The 19,502-nt window shown below is 46.4% G+C and overlaps 1 pseudogene; it reads left to right on the forward strand.

Annotated features, from left to right (window-relative positions):
* The first annotated feature begins 13,159 nt into the window (after positions 1-13,159).
* The window catches only part of LOC119456922 (hemicentin-2-like), a 22,171-nt pseudogene continuing 15,828 nt past the window's right edge, over positions 13,160-19,502 (forward strand).

Genomic DNA, 19,502 nt, shown 5'->3' on the forward strand with positions numbered 1-19,502 from the left:
GACGCTTAATTCTGCAGCTCTTCAGGGAGCACGGCGTAGAACGCGCGTTTGCTCCCGCCGTGCGTTGGCTCCCCGTGAAAGCGCGCGTCCCTCGCGCGCTTTCACTCGCACATACAGCATACGGCGCGCGGCGACAATTTAATCGCCGTTGACGTCATACGGAACCTCACGGCGACGGTGACGCCGATCGCAGAAATCCGCTCTGAGTGTCCATATAATTGCTATCACAATAAAACATATCAAACATACTAGAGGCAAGCGTGAAGCATTTGGTAATGACTATATTGAATGACTGAATATCCATGTCATCAATCAGGTAATTGAGAAATCTGCGGAGTACAATCAACCTTTCTATATGGCTTTCATAGATTATGAAAAGGCATTTGATTCAGTAGAGATACCAGCAGTCATAGAGGCATTGCGTAATCAAGGAGTACAGGAGGCATACGTAAATATCTTAGCAAACATCTACAAGGATTCCACAGCTACCTTGGTTTTCCACAATAAAAGTAGAAAGTTACCTATCAAGAAAGGGGTCAGGCAAGGAGACACAATCTCTCCAATGCTATTCACTGCATCCCTAGAAGAAGTATTCAAGCTCTTAGACTGGGAAACCTTAGGAGTGAGGATCAACGGTGAATACCTCAGCAACCTCCGATTTGCTGATGACATTGTCCTATTCAGCAACAATGGAGACGAATTACAGCAAATGATTGAGGACCTTAACCGAGAAAGTGTAAGAGTAGGGTTGAAGATTAATGTGCAGAAGACAAGGATAATGTTCAATAGCCTGGCAAGGGAACAAGAATTCAGGATCACCAGTCAGCCTCTAGAGTCTGTAAAGGAGTACGTTTTGTAGGCCAATTACTCACAGGGGACCCTGATTATGAGAAAGAAATTTACAGAAGAATAAAATTGGGTTGGAGTGCATACGGCAGGCATTGCCAAATCATGAATGGGAGCTTACCACGGTCGTTGAAAAGAAAAGTGTACAATCATTGCATTCTACCGGTGCTAACATGTGGGGCGGAATCTTGCAGGTTAACAAAGGAGCTCGAGAACAAGTTAAGGACCGTACAAAGAGCGATGAAACGAAAAATGTTAGCCCTAACGTTAAGGGACAGGAAGAGAGTGGTGTATATCAGAAAGAAAACGGGGATTGCCGATATTCTAGTTGACATTAAGCGGAAGAAATGGAGCTGGGCAGGCCATGTAATGCGTAGGATGGATAACCGGTGGAGCATGTTACAGAATGGATACCAAGAGAAGGGAAGCGCAGTCGAGGTCGGCAGAAAACGAGATGGGATGATGAAGTTCGGAAATTTGCAGGCGCAAGTTAAATACGCTAGCGCAAGACAGGGGTAATTGGAGATCGCAGGGAGAGGCCTTCGTCCTGCAGTGGACATAAAAATAGGCTGATGATGATGATGATGATGATGATTATGATTATGATGATGATGATGATGATATTGAATTTAGCGTTGCACTATGAGGCGTGCAGAACATTATGCCACCTCAACACATAGTTTGAAGTATTTGGGTGCTAGATTGCATGCGAATGAATCTGAATTGCAATCAGAGGCTTTATGTGATGTTTGTGGGGAGTTCTCGTTCGTGTTTGTAATAAATAAATAACCATGGTATATATATATATATATATATATATATATATATATATATATAGAGAGAGAGAGAGAGAGAGAGAGAGAGAGCAGAGTTTGTTCGGACCACTGCAGGATTGGGCCCCCTCTGACATAAAATGCTGGCTACGTGCCTGGCCCTCCAGTTGATGCTTCCGCTCCAGTCTGGCGACGTAGGTAAAGATATGCCGTAAAGATTTTACGTACATCCTTGAGCAATATAAACGAAAACGTTTACATTTTCATTCAAGAGGCCCTACTGGCTGACGACGAATGTCAGATCTATTAAGATGTGTTTCACGAGACTAAATGTTAAACTGGGAAGCTATTATAGGCACATTTTCGTAAATGAAATTCGAATAGAAATTTCGTGTGCCTTCTCATATTGCTCACGACTGAACACAAATGCTAATCACAGACTACTTCGCTCAGAAGACGTGCTTTCCTATCACAGAGGGCAGGGTTTCGATCTGATTCATTTCGATTTTTCTTAGCACTGTAGGCGATTTTTCGTACGCTTGAATGCTTCAGAACATCGGCGAAACCTTTCACATGCCGGAAGGGAAACCTTGCACGGGCTTCTCGTTCGATCAACAAGCATCCGCAGGGCGCATTCAATTTTAGGTCCGACAGCAGGACACTGTTCCTTTTCCACTCCTGTCTGAAGCGATACGTGAAAAAAACAGTCTGAACATCGTTTTAAATTCTCTTTCGATGCTCCATTTCCCGCTGAAATCTTGCACAGAAATACTGAATAGAGTTCCTTTTCTTCCTAGCAGAAGACCCTACATGAAGCTGCATTCGGTTGCGCTGAAAAGGAAAGCACCTTTTTGTAAATGGAAGAGTCAAGCCAAGCCGATCCTTTCTGGGGCGTTTTGCGTAGCTTCCCCTGCATACGGATTCCCATTCCGACTGTGAAAAGAAAACACGTGCAGAATCGAAACATTTTCTCTGAATTATTCTGCGAAGACTGAAAGATTTTTTCTCTCGCTTCATTTTTTTTTTCTTTTTCTTTTTTCACGGGAGGCGACATGTGCGTTCGTGGTTACGGTGTCTTTCTGCCTCATGGCCATGTATGGTTAGTTCTTCAAGCAAACATGTGACAAGAATTTTACTGAGTGGACGCACTTGGTTGCTGTTTAAACTTGTTAATGTGACCTAAACTATTTTGAACACTTAACGGGCACCGCCGGCGTTTTTCCGTCGACAGCGCGTCGGCTAAGCCTTCGGCTTACCCTCCGGCGACCTCAGCATACAACCATGATTTCTGTTCCGGTAGCATTTTGATTTGGCGGGTAAACTTAGAAGCACGTGAAACCACCGCGGTTGGGAGCATTCACTAACCGAGTAACTAATAAAGAAAACAGGCGGGGAGAGAACGAGAAACATGATAATAAGGAGAAGGCAGATTTATAGTGTTATTTCTTGATTACATATGCGCATATGGCATGGCCTTTTGAAATATCTATGACACTCAACAACGCAAACACCTAAGAAGGCTAAAGACGCAAAACACACACCCACACGCGCACATATATGCACGTTTTTTTTTTCTTTCAAATTTCGCTATAGGCACCCTGTAGTGCAGTTTGAGTACGACCTATCCGACATCTACAAGTGAAACTTAGGGGCGCGACCAGCGGCCATTGGTCAATAAGCACATTGCGCTGAAGCTTTTCAGAGTTGACAGTAGCGTCAGAACACACAACCTAACGAGTGGCGGAAGCAAAACGGGAGAGACGCTGTATGCATTCGCCGTGACAATTTCGATCGCTTATAACGGCGCAAGACTGTCCGAGTTGTCAAAACATCGGAAGTGCGCATGCTCTGAATATAACTGCAGATGTTTGCGATCGATATATCAGAAGCGTGAGCAATCGTGAGCAGTGAGCTTGATCTCGTCAAACGCCCAGCAAAGGCAACATATGCGCTTCAACCTTAGGGCTCTGGGCAACCATACATTGCCCCTTGGGGCAATACATGAACCTTGGGTCACGTGTAAGACTGATGTCTAGAATACCGCCACAATGTGGGAAATATTATATGTGCCATACTCATATACATATACAGGTGCTCGCACGACAGGCTAAGGAACCACCAGAACATAACGGAGCTCAATAAGAGGCGGTTGCGGGAGCGGGACATCTCAGGGATTGTTCTAAAAGATGTCAATGAAATCAACTTCCTTAGACCACACTTGTCCTCGGCCACCATAAATTTGAATAAAGTCGATTAGCCTATGAGTCCTTTTGCACACAAAGAGAAGCGGACACTTGGTATATCATACATGTGTTTCTCTTCTCCTTATATTTTCTACCATTCCTTCCAATGAAGAGTAGCCAGCCGGACAGCTATTCTGGTTAACTCATCTGCCTCTCATTTTCTTTCCATTTCTCTCTGTCTCTAGTAGTAGATCTGCCTCAGCTTAAGTTTGTGTTGTCACACATGTGCGGTAGATTTTGTTTGAATTCTACCTTACGTTTACAACTCATTTCCAACTCTTAGTAGCATTGCTTCCGAAAACCTCAGTTGTAAGCTTATTTCCTGTCTCTCTTATTTCTTCTTAAAATTGTTTTAACCACTGGGAAACATTTTAAACAGATATCGAGCATGTCAGCGTGAGCGCGTCACTTTGGATACAGTTCCTCTTTGTAAATACGATAAACTGAAAATTCAAAAGCAACTATAGAAGGCGTTTGACCTCAGCAACATCCTTGAGCTCCATCACAGCAGCTGTGATCTCGCAGCGTACGTCTTTCGTGCGCACGGTTTCAATCGCAACAGTCGCGTTCTTCACGTCGCCAGCACAAAAAAAAGGTATCGTATTCTGAAAGAAAAAAATAAAATAGGCAAACTGTTGCGTTTTGCGATTGCAACGAATGTGGACCTCATTTCTCTGTATACTTAGAATTCTAGGAACGAAAACGCAGCTGCATTGTCAAAAAAATATACCAGAAAGCAACGCACGAAACAACGCGAAACAGCCCCGAAAGCATGCTTTTGCTGAATTTGTCAAGTTTTAAGGAAACTGCCAGTTACAGACGTGCGCGTGCGGTTTTGAAAGCCCATCTCATTCCGGCTGTGTTAGAGGATTGCTCGCGCGCCGTTTGCACGGCCGAGTTCATTAACGCCCCCTGGGTTTGCATTCGAAAAAACGGGCCACACGCAACGTTTTGACATCGCTAAACAGACTTTACTAACCAGACGCTCTGCAGTAAAAATCCGCAGCGATAGCTCCTACTCTTTACTGACTAAAATACGTCTTTAGTGCACGAAGGGAAAACTGCTTTAGAGAACTGTGGATGCGTACTTTTCTTACAATTTTCTCGTTAAATGTTTAGTTTCATTCTCTTACCTGTCTCGGTTTTCTTCTTTCTTTTTTCGTTCTCTTTATAGTTCCGAATCTGGTGAAGACGAAGTCGTAAACGCTAATTTCCTTCGAGAGCGTTCTAGCCAGAGAAATTATGTTTGCAGCTACGCGGGGAATGAAGGGCACGAGAGGGCTGGAGAACGGAAGCAAATATTGGAAGCAAAGCCTTTCGATGGTAAAATCTCTTTGCTGGTCTTCTATCGATGTACAACTCAAGTTTGTGTAGTACCGTACTTCTTTCTTTCTCATGGTCTCTCTTGTCATCCCTTATTCAGCGATTTTATTAGGTCATTGCTCTTAAGCCACACGTACGCCATTCCTTGTTAGAAATAAAGATTCATTCATTCATTCATTCTTCCTTTCTTTCTTTCTCGGCTCAATGTTGCTCAGGCTTGTCATTTGCAACCTCGTGCGATTGCACTTATAGAGATCGCCGTCTTCTAAAGCAAGAAAATCTGCCTACACACTAAGCATTGGTGTTACCTGGCAAATCACAGGCATTGTGTCGAATCTAAACCTCATATATAAGGCCACAAGGACCAGTTACAGCGACGTCTCCCATGGCTTTATTTTTTTGTTCATTTACCTGCTACTTTTGCGGAGCGTTACACCAAATAGATCTACGAGGGGTATTGTCAATAAAGAGCTAGTTAATATTCACTGAAATACAGGGCCAGGTACAAATGTAATTATATGCAGAACTTGAATTGGGGCTGTACAAAAAGGGGCGAGCAAGAGAAACTCGTTAAGTTATGAAAAAAGTACAGGCTCAACAAATAAATACTGCGGGAATGCTCTGCACAAACCTCGATAAGCATAACACAAAAGAAAGAACAAAAATAGGTGCTGCGCCTGTGGTCGATTTCCGCTACCGTACGTAGTGCTTGTGGCCCCTCTCTTTTATAGAGCACCTGTGCGTCTGACTTGTGGTTTTGTGTGGCGAGGTACGCATTCCTCCTGATATAGTCTACTCGCTTCATCAGTCAATAGAAACCGCTTGTATGGTACGTAGGGTACAATCGTGCCGTAATTGGGTTCGCACCTTCGTGTCGTACCGAAGCAAGTTTGTTTTGCCCTGCTCAGGCGTTTGAACTGTCAGCAGCTCTGAATACGAGAACATTTCTTTCGCTACCCTACCCCTAATTTTGTCTGTCGATATAGCCTCGATGCGATGACCACGTAAGAAAGACTAAAGAAAATCTAGCCCCTACGAGAAATCGAAACCGCGCCTGCAGCATGGTAGCCGAGTTCCTATCCGCGGCGGCACTATATTCACGCCAACAGAAGAAACAGTGGTTCGGAATAGGCGCGGCAGTAGAGCGAAAGAGCACTACCTTTACCCCTACCGACCACTATAGTACTGTCACAATATGGATGCGCATACGCGGCTTGTGCGTGCGAGGTTAGAAGGTCTGCAGAGACGCCTGGTGCGCTGGGCTACAAAAGCGACGAAGCCAGGCGGACGCATTGTCGCGCTCCACCGAATAAAGCATGTGTGACGTGTGAATGCTCTCGCATAACTTAAATAGTCATCATACATGAGTTCTGTGGCATTTATTTCATTTTTCTTTCTTTTTTAGAGTGCAGCTCTTAGGAGCCCGTTCCTGTGGCTAGCGTCGGCGTCATAGGCCTAACTGAGCGAAGGAGCATAGCGCAGGATAAAAGAGCGAATGCGGAGCACAGCGGGGGATGAAAGACGGCGATGGCGAAGAAAGCGCGAGGAGATAAGCGGAGGGTGCCGCAGAACAATGAGGCGGGAAGCGGAGGAGGAGATAATGGCGCAAGCGTGAGAAGAACATCGTAGTACCGCGCAAGACGGGCTCTGCGGCAACGATGCATGGCTACGAGATGGGGCCAGAGTAGCATGCGCCGTCTGTTGACCGATGAGGCCAACGATAAGGCATGCGACGTGCGCGTCCACCGATACCATATATAGAAAAAAGCGCTGCATTAGCGGAGGTCTACGGCGACTGCTGGGAATCGCGGCCCGCTTGTCACCCACGCGCTGCCTCTCGCGATCTCCCAATTAGCGAGGCAGTCGCGCCACACATTGCTCCGTTTGCAACCTGCCGCACGAGACAATTGTCCGCGCCAGCCAATATATCGCGAAATTAAAACACGTATAGAGCTGCGCTCAAATTTCGCATTAGGGAGTATCGTAATCGTCGGTGAATGTCTTTTCCTTTTTTTTTTTTTTTGCTTCGGGTAGTCTGGCGTGACGAGCATATGCACGTGTAACTTAGCAGCATCGCTCTGAGGACAGATGTATTCGTAATCATGACAGGACATCGGTTTCACATGGAAATGTTTTGACGTCCTCCAGTTCCTCTTATTTCAATATTGAACACGTATTTGTTGGAAAACGTTTTTCTTGTTGCACGAAAATTCAACTCGGAGGTTAAAGAGCTTTAGCAGTGGTTTGTGTTCAGCACGCATTGATTTTTCACAATGTTTTTGTAAGAAGTGTTGCATTCTTTCCGTTGAAAAATTCATTAATAAACAATCAGCTTTTTTCCCTTATACACGCTTACGTTTCTTCGTGCCCGTTGTGAAATGGTGGCTGTGGCTTCACTTTCTGGAGGCTTTCTCCACCCCATAATTCTACTTTTAAACTTCCTCAATCAGTAATTTTACGCTGTGCTAAAACTCTTGTTATCTCGTTTATGAGCTGCGAGTTGGTAGTACGTCACATAGCCGCAGAACTCGGGACAAAATTAACAAAGAAATGTTGAGAAAACGAAGAGAGAAATTAATTAGAGATGATGATGATGATGTCGACGCCAAGCTAGGCGGGCAAAGAGTGTGCGCGTCGGTGCCTCCGTGTGGCGTGAGCGCAGACCTTCCTAATCACAAATGCTGCAATCGCTTCCGCATTACTTTGCATATTCCATTGTTCTTTTTTTTTCATTTGCTTGTTTTATTTATTTATTTTACTTTTTTTCGATGGGAGGGTTCTCGCATTCTTCACTCTCGACCGCCAGCGTTTTGAGACGGTTTCTTTGAACAAAATAACTTTAATGTGCGTGCATGAAGAAATAGTTGACTTTGTCTATTCGCACTGGTTGACCGAATTCAATTGCACATTGTACCGACTGTCTTGTCGCGAACACTGCATTGCTCATCGATTCAAGCGCGGGGACGCTAGGTACACGTCACTGCGTGAAGGCGTGTGTCTTATTCACTCATTTCTACACGTCATTTCTTTCTATTCATTATACAACCAAAATGTTGCGGAAATGCCGGTGACGAAAGTTGCCAGCATTTGCAATATACCACGGCGGGTGCTTAGCTACAACACCCACATCAAAGCCATGCTCACCCGTAAATGTTCTGCTTGTGAACGAGGGCATTGCCCGCGGCAAAAGAGAACGGTGGCGGACGATCTATCGCCCGCATACGTCATGTCCGAAATTGGTGCCACAAATCTCTCGCAACCAGGCGCCCATGTGCCGCGCGCAGGGAACGACTACGCCGCCGGCTAGTACAGTACAGTCGATCTTGGTCCACTCCTCCCCGGTGAGTCATTGCTTATAAAGCATGTCGAAGCCCCACTTCAGCGCGAACGCCGCAGGGTTATAAATCCTTGTGCGCCTGCCACTTCTTCTCCGAAGTGGAGCTAGCCGGGCAAGGGTCCCTTAAATTTGCTTAGAACAAGAGAATTCCTCATCTCAGCTTCAACGACAATAAGGCGCTCGCTCTTGCCGTTTAAGCGTTTCTGGCACGCTCACGGGAGCATTGCTCTTTTGCAGCGTTTAATGTTTCAAGCAATCATTTGGCTTAAGCTTCGGTATCGGTGAACGTAGATGGGAAACCGGGGAAAGCAGGCTGTGTGGAGGTCAATGCCTTAGCGTGGCCCACATCACCGAAGTCGGTGTAGCTGCGCGCGTCGCCAAAGTGCGAGACCAAACTCGTCGCCGGCCGGCCTCGTAAAAATGTCATCGCGCGGCGTAGCCGGTGATTTAGCGGGACTCGTAGGGGCACGGTATCGAGGTCGGAGCTTTTCAGTGCCGCGCAGCCGAGATAGCGGCGCAGAAATACCCACGAATTCCCACGTCCTATTGTTATAACCCAGCCGGGTCTTTGTATAGTTATCGGGCAAGGCGGTAACTCTCATCGTCTGCGAGCAGTTTGCTTACGCGTCCAACACACACGGTGCTTTCTGTTCTATTTTTTCTGGGCATTATTGCATCAGAGAAGCTTACGCTGCCATAGTATATGACTGAAACATACCAGACAATGTTTTTCTTCTTTTTAATATGTTTAGCATTCTTTGGGAACTAACAACGATTTTTTGCGACTGTCTGAATGTTTTCGTGGGCCGACCCCTAAGATAATACAGTCTAACAGCGGTAAAAAGCACACGGTGGTAGCGCACGGTGGCACGGTGGCGATGGGAGTGTTTTCGCATTCTTCCCTCTTGACAGCCAGCGTTTTGAGACGGTTTCTTTGAACAAAATAGCTTTAATGTGCGTGCATGAAGAAATAGTTGACTTTGTCTACTCGCACTGCATGGTTGACCGACTCGAATCCACACCCTTCGTTCATATCCTAGTTTGATCATGCGTGCCAAGTTCCGTCGCCATGCGCTCACTGAAAACAAAATATTCTGAACATACACGCGACGAATATCATGGCGTCAAGTCGATCCTTTCTGTTTATGCTAGCAATCGAAAGCCGACGCTTGTCTGCAACCGCAGCGGCGGAGTCCACGGAGCCGCCGCGATTGAAGATGCACTTCACATTCACTTCCGAAAGTTATTTTCGCAGCTGAATGCAGCACAGTGGTAACCCGTGGACCTTGAGTCATGTCACATCGCAGCAATCATAGACGAAACACGTTAGAATCGCAATATTTCGCAATGACACCGCTACCGTTCCAAACTGCCGCTGGGAAAATCGGCGATCTGCACATATCAGTACGACGAAGAGAGCGGCGCTGCGCTCTGGTTCGAGGCTTCGTTCCTCCTCGCTGATAAAATGGTCTTTAGCTAAATTCACAAAGAATACTCTCGAAAACAAAGCAACAAACGAAAAAAAAGTGCACGCGAAAAAAAGAAACTAACAAAACTTACGAGCCTTGCAAAAGTTCAGGGAGAAGGCGAGACCCTTTACTAAAAATTGCAGAGGCCTACCTAGCTGGTGGGTCACCATGCTACTCCGGATTTATGCGATGACTTATGAAGTGACAACCACAGAACTCACTGTCCTGATTCGGAACAACATTCGGAACAACTCAGCGTGTCTCCTTGAGGCGAAAGCCTCTCAGGAAAAATTAAAAGCGCATTCGTACCCCGGGGCGCACAAACGATTCTGGTACATCGTCTCCGTACGTCCCGCACCTCAAGGCGTCATCCTTAACGCATGTAAAGTGCGGACATTAGGGTGCTTCTGTGTGAAACGCAAAGCGGTGGGAAATGTAGATTATATGACACTATACAGCCCTTCCCGTACATTTCACAGAGGGCGCATGTAGTGGCAATTCTGACCACTGAATTTATATAAAAAGCACTTAATTTGTGCATCGTTCAAATGAATACGGCGTTGTCATGCACGAACGCGACTGTCAACATGTCACGTGCAAAACTCGTGCATTTCTTCCCCTTTCGTGCCGAAAAATCTCTCAAAATTTTCTAGAATTAGACCTTGGTACGTTTAGAGCGCGATGTAGTGCTTGCTTGTTCGATGAACAAATACTATTCCAAAGCATACACTGTCGAATTTCATGACGTCACGGAAATATATTGCGAGATATTCAAGATGGCGTCGCCACCCTTGTTTCGCTTGCGCGACTCCTCTGGCTTTGGAAGTATCCGCTCACGTTACCTTTCTCGTATTCTCTAAGTGAAAGTTATCAATCCAGCTCAGTTAAACGTCCCTCTAAGTGTCTTAAATGTTACGCCTCGCACGCTCATTTCTTAGGCCAAGGAACAATGCAAAATACCATTGCCTTTTCTTTTCTTTACGGATGGCGCAAGATTACATTTATATATAGCTTATGACAGCTTCGCATGTAATATGCATTTCTCTTGTTTACTTTATCAAAACATTGACAAACTTTGGAAACATCTTTTAGCCCTGGATATTATTGCGACCGCTTTTATAAAAACAGCAAAAATGAATTATCGTGTATTAGTCTTTGTCAGTGCTTATATCAGCTTTAATTAATTGTTTTCTTGTTCTCACTAGGAGCCTCCTAGCATTTTTAACTTATCGCTTTACAGATGCGAGAGCGTTTGTAGCCTACCTTTCCTTTTCTCTCTCACCCCGTCTGCATGCTGCACATAAAGGGGATAGACATCGCATGCATGACGCGTCCAGTTGTCACGCTCGACAAAGACTTTTTTTTTTTTACTTGGGTATCATAGCAGCGAAGCGTGTACGGTTTTATGCCTCTGCGTATTTTCTTTCCCAGACGGAAGCGAACATGTCAAGGATGTCAAGTGTCTGCCTCTTTGCGTGTCCTGCGTTTTGCGTATTCTTAGAGTCTCCGATTTCTATACTGCGCGTTTCGTTCTACCGATAAAATATTACCCGGACGCTTTTTCATTTGTCTCTTATGCATATCGATCTGGTGTGCACGCTCGTCTACTTTTATTTTCCAAGTTTAACTCGCTGTCTGAATTTTTTTTTTTTTTCGAGCAGCGTTCTCGCACTTGAAACTACACCGGCGGCCGTCACGAGAGGCGCTGTCAGCAGCAGATGACTGGAAAAAGATGGGAAGCATTAGTTTAAAACCGGGTAACTGTCAAAGGCTGGGCAGGAGTGGGCACAAAATGAATTTCACATGCATACGCACAGCACGTACACATACGTGTGTGCGTGCGTACAATTATTGCATACATACATACATACATACATACATACATACATACATACATACATACATACATACATACATACATACATACATACATACATACATACATACATACATACATACATACATACATACATACATACATACATACATACATACATACATACATACATACATACATACATACATACATACATACATACATACATACATACATACATACATACATACATACATACATACATACATACATACATACATACATACATACATACATACTACATACATACATACATACATACATACATACATACATACATACATACATACATACATACATACATACATACATACATACATACATACATACATACATACATAATGCACACACTCATTCGCGTGCCGGCTTCCTCGTACCACGCTAACAACCTACCTGAAGGAAAGAAAGGAAACAACTGGACGCGATGGTACAATACCATTTCTCAGCGCATAAGCGTAAATAAAAACTTAGCAAAAACATTGTGAAGCTAAATGTTCCCGAATTAAAGTTCCGTGCTATCTTTTACTGATAATTGTAAATCAAGAAGCAAGAATTGTCGTTAACACTAATAGCGCAGTAACTGTTCATAGGCAGGAGATTTGCATGTCATGCAAACACAAGATTAGAATAAATATTATAGCACTAAGAGATAAAAAATGCGTAAGATGATTATAATGATCAATAAATAAAACAAATAGAAACCTTTGTTTCTTCATAACAGCTCAACGTGCCCTCCTCCGAGAAAACCAAAATGCCCTAACATGTAGCATACGTCACTGAAGACGAACTCCCGCTTTAGTTAGCTATTTTTAGTGTAATAGAAAGCGCATTTATTCGTTTTGAAATAAAAGAAAAAGTAATTTAAGAAAAGTAAGTGGAAAACATGATAAAACATTATATGATGATAACTATATGGCCGTTTTCCTCTAAAAACTGCCGCCGCTCTCTAAACGTGAAAACTCTATCCACTTAGCGCGAGTACCGGCCCAGTGTTTGTGCAATCTATTTGACAGTTTCAGAAAATTTAGTCTCCGCATCAGTTTAACAGGAGAAAGCACTCTTTTCGAAGTCATTCCTTCTTTCGAAATTCCTCTACGCGTCCGCCTGTCAATTTCTCGCAAACAAAAAAAAAAAAACGACTGAAACTTAGTTGCGTTATTGTCACCAGAATTTTTGTTTACAAATTTAAAAGTAAGATTACTTGCTTTAACAGTGTGTTTCTTTGTCTATTTTATTATCTTAGAACGGGTGTGCCGATTCCTCTAATATATAAAACACGCGCACTTCACTAGATGAAGGTGAGCTATTTCACAACGCAATTCCAACTTTCTTCACTACGCCAGCCTTGCTGCCTTACTAAAGAAATGAAATTGTCGAACTGATCGAACATTGTTTCGCAAACTGCAGCTCCGACGAAACTGCGCTTGGGCAGCTGCCTTTTACTTGCTCAGTACATTAGGCTTTCAGAAGCTGCTTGTCTTGTCACGTCGTGCGGGTGCAGCCGGGACATTGACAAACATTCCTTCCGGCAATTGTACGCGCTGTTTTCTCCCACGCTTCAACAACCAGTAAGAAAGCGCTTTAACAATGCGGAGGAAAACGTCTTCTATACATTGCCTAACTAAAACTGTATAATGTTGCGCAAGTTATACAACAAGTGCCGCGAGTTCACCGCGGGTCCAATTCATGAAAACCTTGTTCCATGACAAAGAATTGCTGTTAATTGGCTGAAACCTCCTGTGTTATGTTGCTATCCATTGCCGTTAGCCTGAAGATTGCACACCGTTCGTATGCTTGTGTCGCCGACAGGCTCAAACCGGCTGCAATTTTTGAGAAGTCTGCGGGGCTGTGTGATGTAACACGCATAAGTGCTACGAGCGTGTAAAAGAAGAAGGGGAAAAAAAGGACCCAGGAGCACACAAATGAGGCGACAGCAAAGGAACGACATCTATTGTTTCTGAGTTATTTCTTTTACAGCATGCCACGTGTACAAACTTGCTTCTGTGGATCGAGTGTCCCGGTGTGGCAATGCTGCCTCGCCAAAAATGCTCGATGTGCTTCGGTTCGAAGAACTTGGCGCATGAGACAGCGCGAGAGAAAGAGGTACAGCTTCGGCCACGTCTACAGTGCCCACCGCCGCCGCACGACGCAGCTCTCCGTCAAGATCCCGCGAAGATACGACCCTATCTTGACGGCAAGCCGACGCTTGGCTGAGCCCGAAACGCTCGCTCGGTTGAACAGATAGACGGATGCACCTCCGCGCTCGGGCGAGAGCACCGACGTGCTACGCGGAGGCGGGACCCGGGAGGAAGATATAAATTTGGAAGAGGCTGCTCAGCTATAGGCTGTATTATACCCTTCGTCCTCGATACAGTCCCCTCTCTAGAGTGAGGGCACCAGCAAAACGAGCTGCGTCTTTTCACGTTCCACTGCCGCTGCTGCTCCTAGTTCTGGCTACCAAACGGGTTGGAGAGAACGCTTGCTTCCCTACACCCCTTTACGGCCTCGTTTCGGCTGCTGCCCCTCTCTTTGCTAGCGCTTTACTCCGTCCCATTGTACTGCGTCATGCTGTCGCCCGCTTTGTCGGCGCACTGTTTTCTCATACTTGTTCTTGGCATATTCTTATCACTCGTCAGGGAGCAGATCCAGCGCCTCTGCCGTACTTTCCATCCGTGACCTCCGGCTACCGCCCCTGTTCGCTCCAACGTCCCTTCTCCGCTTATGACGGGGCCCGTTCTGTCTTTTCCTGCCTCGCGTAGGCGTGAGAGCGTGTGTCGGGATGATTTGCGATGCGAACGGGGCGGAAAGCGTGAAAACAGTGAGTACTCTAGAGTCTGATTGGCGACGGGACGTTTTTCTTTCTCTCCGCTCGTTATTTCTCCAGCCAGCTTCTGTCTTCAAGGTTTGTACTTTACTTCCTTTCTTCATACATGCGAAATTGCGAGTAAAATGGCTCATGTTGGGACGCCTACTGAGGCATGCATGGTTGAGATCGGCGTTATCTCTGTGCATGTGCTAAGTTGTATCGCACATGAGACAGTATTGTTTAACGCGTCATGACGGCTGGAGTAAGAGAATGGTCTTTCAACTTCCGTTGAGGAACGTATTATCAAGAAGCAGTTTTCAATCTCTCGTCAACTGATAACGCCACATATTGATAGGCACGGAAGCTAAAGGGATGGAGGCGTTGCTACAGGCATTACCGGTGCACGTGAGAACGGATGCATGCTAGTGCTCTGACTTTGCGAGACTTAGCACTGCGTGTTCAGCATTCCGAACCAGTAAATAAATGGGGTGGTCATATCGTTGGGGCTTTGGTTTTCATATTAATAGCGAATACGGGCTGCTCTGCACACTTGTCAGACATTGGTGTTGGAGATGATTACAGACGCAGTTGCTCTATAGCCTCTTCACATGGCAGAGGACACTAGCAGTTTCTTTGTTTGTCTTTTCGTTTAATCTTCCATTAGCACGTGCATGCGGAAAGGAGATCAAGAAAAAAGATGCGCTCGCAACCTGACGAAGCTCTCACTCCTATACATGGTGACAGGGCCAGAAGCAGCATGTGACGAGAAAAAGGTTCATTGCAAAATCCGCTTTTTGAACACGAGAATAGATTATGATTACGTTTATGTTTATTCTCGCTGCCCCAAAAAAAACGCATCACCGTCTTGCCTCAAACCCTAAGCAGTCGACTCGATTAGACTTGCGGTAATGGAAGAACTTTACATGGCAACTCCCCACTTTGCACACGCCTGCATTGTGCTAACACACGCCCTGTACCCCACCTTCTTGCGTATTATACGGTGGCGCCAAACTACGGCCGGGAATTACAACGGCCTCCTCCTCTCCACACCCTCGTCTCGTAGTGGCCGCAAAGTAAAGCGGAAGCAATCGATGGCAGGAGCCCCGAGGGGACCAGCCGCAGTTAATTGCCAGTTCCATGCTAGTAAGCAGAGTAATTTACTTCCGCACCTTCCAATGTAAACCATAGCAGCCTCCCCCCCCCCCCCCCGTCCCCCTCCTTCTCATCACCTGTTTCCGTTGCAGCAAACTGTTTACCATGCTTCGCCGTGGGCGCGGACAAAACACGTTTGTTTATGAGCAAGGGGCGCGGGCCTCGCCTCGAGAACCTATCTATCCCGCTCAGGAAAAGACAAAAAAATGACCCCGAGGTGCGCAACAACGGCATCGACGCCTCCTCAGATTCGTTTTCTCTTCTTGGTTCCCTAGGTCTTCTTGCCGTGTGGTTCGTTTCACTTGTCTGTGTTTATTTGCGTCCGGTAATGTGTGCGTAGTGGCTGACAACCTGGGAGGAGCTTAAGTGCCGCGCTACATAGTGCCCAAGAAATGGGTACGTACATCCGAGGCGCACATATGAAGCGCTGGCAAACTTTCGCCCTCTTCCCTCCAACACTCACTGCACTGAGTCGTTTCGGGAGAGAGAATGAGAAAGGTGGGGCAGGAAAGTAACAAGGAAAGCTACAATGAACGAGAACCACGACGCGGTGCATCTATTAGTTACCGGCTCGGCATCGTTAAGCCTCGCCGGCTAAGGAAACGCGTAAAGCTTGCGGAGCCGCTGATCATCACGCCACGCGCTTGTGGCACCCACCGTGAAGAAGCGCTCAGCCGCAGTCGCTTAACATTCAAGTTTAGTGCTAACTTCAAGAAAGAAAAAAATGGTAATAGCTGCGCAATTGTCATTATCAGCGTTGGTATTGTCGAACCTCTTTTCTACTTAACGCTCCGTGAGATATCTGTGAACAGGTTTTTAAAGGCTGAGTGAAAGATTTGTGTTTAGTTTTCCGAAATAACTCTAAGAGTAGTGAGCTGTTGCTTATGCGAACTTTTTATGAGGTGTTGTCGTTAATCAAATCAACGTTGTGGTTGTTAATCATCACGCAGGTGACGCGAGCCGACGACGGCTTGTGGGAGTGCCGAGAATTCGCCGACGACGACTCCGTCCGCCGGGTGACCAAGGTGCTCAAGCTGGTCGTCAGGTACGCACGTAATGTCACCATCTAACCCGCGCTGCCTGCAAACATTTTCATAGAGCAGTCTCGTATGCTGTCGTCACAAGCACACACAGTGCAATCTAATTAAGGCGTCTCGTTTAAGGCCATTGTCGGAAAAAAAGACTGAAGAGAGCACTATAAGCAGTGACAATGCTGTTTCCAGTGTCCAAGCAGATTATTCGCTTCAATACCGTATAGACTCGTGTAAGGGCCGCACTTTTCACAATTTTGACGAGGTGCGGCCCTTGCATGGGAACGAACCTTTTGGTCAAATGGTGCTGGCACAGACGGCGACTTGTGCACGTCCCGGATGTACCATTGCATCAGAGGTCAACGCGAAGCTCTCGCCATCTAGCATCTGCACGCGGAAGTACGCGGCGCGCGAAAATTCGCCGACGCGCGCGCGTGACTTCGGGGCAACGAATGCGTTTGCTTCTCCGTTGGAATTGTTTTTCTCTACATTTTCGGCTGCCAAGTTGGGGGTGCGGCCCTTACAGGGGTGCGGCCCTTACACGAGTCTATATATATACAGTCAAATAATCACGCTTTCAGGTGCCCCTGAAGAGCCATTCTTGACGGTGGGCGGCGAGTGGCTGAGCGAGGGCTCCCACGTCACCGTCCAGGAGCGCGAGGAGGTGGAAGTGGGCTGCGTGGCGCGTCGTGCCGTGCCCGCCGTCCGAAACATGCACTGGATTCTGGGAAGGACAAACATGACCGGAGCCAGCCAGTTGTTCGTGGAGTTCTCCCCTCAGGAGGACTTGTACACGACGCGCAGTGTGCTCAGCCTCAACGCGTCGCGGGACCTGCACAGCCTGCAGCTTTCCTGCCACGTGTACCACGTGTCGTGGCCCACGTCCACCGCTGTCGCCACATCACTTGATGTCCTCTGTGAGCAGCCACATCATTGCGTTTCTTCATTCGTTTTGTTCGCGTATGTGGTCTGCAAAAAAGGGGGTTAATTCGTTCAATCAATCTTGCTGGCTAAATATGCCGGAAAGGAACAGCCTTCAGATATTGACAACCAGGTAGTAACTACGGGTAATACTGACCCTTCCTAGTTTGACTGCCTAATTTAAGAGAAAATAAGGTTATTTTTCCGCCAAATCGCGGAATGTACCAGCGTTATTTTCTTTTATTGCGATAGCAATTATATGGACACTCAAAAGCAGATTTCTGCCGTCGGCGTCGCCGTCGCCGTCGCCGTGAGGTTCCGTATGACGTCGATGGAGATGAAATCGTCGCCGCGCGCCGAACGTTGTATGTGCGAGCGAAAGGGCGCGAGGGGCGCGCGCTTTCACGGGGAGTGAACGCACGGAGGAGAACAAACGCGCGTTCTGCGCCGTGCTCCCTTAAGGGCTGCAGAAGTAGGCGTCTCTTTCCTCCTTTACAATCACCATATATGTAGAGCAAACGCGCCTTCTTCCGACGCGCGAGAGGCCGTCGGGGAGGGGGGGAGGGGGAGGGAAGGGAGGCGGCGTTTAGCTGCGGCACCAAGTGCCTATTTATATCAGAGGCTCCGGCAACAGTCACCAACGCCGCACGCATTTTGAGCGAACGCGGGCAAAACGCCGACGGCGTCGACAACAGTTCTGCGTGTTGCCGGTGCTGCTGCATGTCCAAGTTTATACAGCTGATAAAGCTAATATCATTACTCCGTATAGCTCTCTACAAATTTGCTATCGCAATTGATGCTTCGCCTTTCAAGTGAAACTGCGACAACTTTTTTTCTTTTCTTCTTTTTTTTTTTTGACCTATGTAATGTGTATCAGTTTGTGCATGTCACTCTTCCGTGCTACCAGATTCCCTTTATTATGCCTATTACCTCTGTGTAACTATATCGTAAATCCATTGAGTAGTTCAAGTCCACTTTCTTTGATTCTCGTAGACCGGTATCCCGTATTATTATGTCGTACTATTTATTCCAGTGGATTGTTTTTTCTCAGCTGCTTTCGGTGTTCTGTGATATCTGGGGTGTAGACGTACCATTGTCACATTTCGTGGACATATTGTTCGCATGTCTGAATAAATTGCATATTGAATTAAAATAATAAGGCTTCTCAGTTTGCGCAATAATATGATGGCTATATTCCTCCTCTCAGATATGTGCCGTCCTTTTCGATCTCCCGCGAGCCGAGCTTCGGGTTCCCGATCCTGGAGAAGATGCCGGTATCGTTGCACTGCGCGGTGTACGCCAACCCGCCGTGCGAGCCGCGATGGTTAAGAGACGACGGGCCTCCTCCTGTACCACAAAGCCCCGACGGATACCTCAACTTCTTAGCCATTGAGCGGCAGCATGCCGGCTGGTACCGCTGCGCCGCTGTCCATCGCCTAGGGACGTTCGCCTCATTCGGATACTATACCTCAACGTGTGATGTGAGTTTGTGCTGCGTGACATGTGTGCGCATGATATCCTCATCCCCGGTGGGACTCCACTTTGGCATGCGACAGTTCAATGTCATGTGCTTCGTTGATAATGACAGCTTTCATTAATATGTGTGGTGTATAATGAGACAGAAAGAAGGCTCATAAGTCTACAAAATGTCTAAGAACTCAACGTAAATCACAATTTAGAGAGGGGTTTGGAAGGCCAGTGCGAAAACGATGTTACATTTTCCTG

The sequence above is a fragment of the Dermacentor silvarum genome, chromosome 6, assembly GCF_013339745.2.
Source record: "Dermacentor silvarum isolate Dsil-2018 chromosome 6, BIME_Dsil_1.4, whole genome shotgun sequence".
Classification (NCBI taxonomy): domain Eukaryota; kingdom Metazoa; phylum Arthropoda; class Arachnida; order Ixodida; family Ixodidae; genus Dermacentor; species Dermacentor silvarum.